Below are 1,938 nucleotides of genomic sequence, written 5' to 3'. Positions count from 1 at the left end.
GATTCTTATGGACTTGAACATTGTGACTGGTGAAAAGGTTTCATCATAGTCAACTCCTTGTCTTTGATTATAACCTTTTGCTACCAATCGTGCCTTGTATGTCAATACCTTACCATCAGGCCCAAGTTTTCTCTTGTAGATCCATTTACACCCTATTGGAACAATTCCATCAGGAGGATCTGCTAAAGACCAAACTTGGTTTGTATGCATCGAGTCTATTTCCGACTACATAGCTTCAAGCCATAAATTCGAATCCGCATCAGAAAATTGCTTCCTTGAAGTTTCTTGGATCACATCCAATGTCGGTTCATTTTGATCCCCTTCAAGAAGTAGACCATATCGAATAGGAGGTCTAGAAGTCCTCTCGGATCTTCTATAAGGAGGCGTGTCGTTTAATGGTTCCTGAGGTATGGGATCGTTATTTTGTATCTAGGGTTCTTATCGAATTTCTTCAAGTTCCATCATCTTGCCTTTCTTATCAAGTATGAACTCCTTCTCCATGAAGGTGGCATTTCTCGAAACAAACACTTTTGTTTCAGTAGGATGATAGAAATAATATCCGATTGAATTCTTCGGATACCCTACAAAATAACATAAGGTGGATCGACTATCCAACTTATCTCCCACTGTCCGCTTCACGTAAGCAGGACATCCCCAAATCCTTAAGTACTAATACTTAGGAGCTTTGTCATTCCATAACTCGTATGGAGTTTTATCCACTGCTTTAGTGTGGACATTGTTCAACAACAATACCGTCGTTTCAAGCGCATAGCCCCAAAACGAAGGTGGGAGCTCAGTGAAGCTCATCATGGATCGAACTATGTCCAACAAAGTTCGATTGCGACCCTCCAAAACACCATTAAGCTGAGGTGTCATAGGAGGAGTCCACTGAGAGAGAATCCCATAGTACCAATACTAAATGAGCCGCAAACATCTGTATGGATCAAATCCAATAGATTTTGACTACGCTCAGGTTTTCCTCTGAAAGGAGATTTAGTCATTTTTCCTTTTAGGCAGGACTCACAAGTAGGTAGAGAGTTAATATCAGACATATCAAACATGCCCTCTCCCACTAGCTTGTTCATCTTATGACCTAGCCTAGCATGCAAAAGGTTTGCCAGGTTTTGACTATCATTTTCCTTTTATTTGTTGTTGCCGGTTTATCAACATAATTAATTGGAACGTCTTTTAATTTTAAGTTATATAGATCATTTTTAAATTGTCCATTTCAAATAAAAAATTCATTCTTGTAAATCTTGCAAATTCCATTCGCAAAATTGCAAGAAAAATCTTCTCTATCAAGAATAGAAATAGAAATAATGTTTTAATGAAATCTTGGCACAAATAAAAAACATCTCTCTCAAAATATAGCTTAAAATTGTTTTGCAAAATCAAACAAATGGTTCCCATAGCTTTAGATTCAACTCTGGAATCATTCCTGAGCTTTTTTTGGTCTCACCCATCCTTCCTATTACTACTTTCATCATCCGCAACTCATTGCCAAATGTGAGATCTACATCTGGTATCCAATACCCAAGAAGTAGTATTAAGTGAAACATTTATTTCATTATAAAAATATATCCTTAGCAGTTCGTAACTACTTGATATTATTATTCTTTGCAGTTGCGCTTCCAATAACCGAGTTTCTTGCAGTGATGGCAAACTTATTTAGACTTGTCCATCTTTGCATGTAACATTTGGCCTTGAGATCATGGTCCTACCATTTCTCTAGTTCGGCCAACCTTTCCGAAGTTACATCAGTCGGGGCTGTTTTCGGAGGAGCCTTTTCTAGCACGTAGAAAATCTTCTCCGAACTCAGGACAATCTTTTAACTTACGGAACCATTCCGGATAGTTTGCACCAGTCAGTTTGTTTTGTTCGAAAATTGAGACATGTGGATTACAACATTGTCAATCCATTGTACAGCTTTCCGACGAA

The sequence above is a fragment of the Henckelia pumila genome, chromosome 3 (genome assembly GCF_033568475.1).
Source record: "Henckelia pumila isolate YLH828 chromosome 3, ASM3356847v2, whole genome shotgun sequence".
NCBI lineage: Eukaryota > Viridiplantae > Streptophyta > Magnoliopsida > Lamiales > Gesneriaceae > Henckelia > Henckelia pumila.
This window is presented reverse-complemented; position numbering follows the sequence as displayed.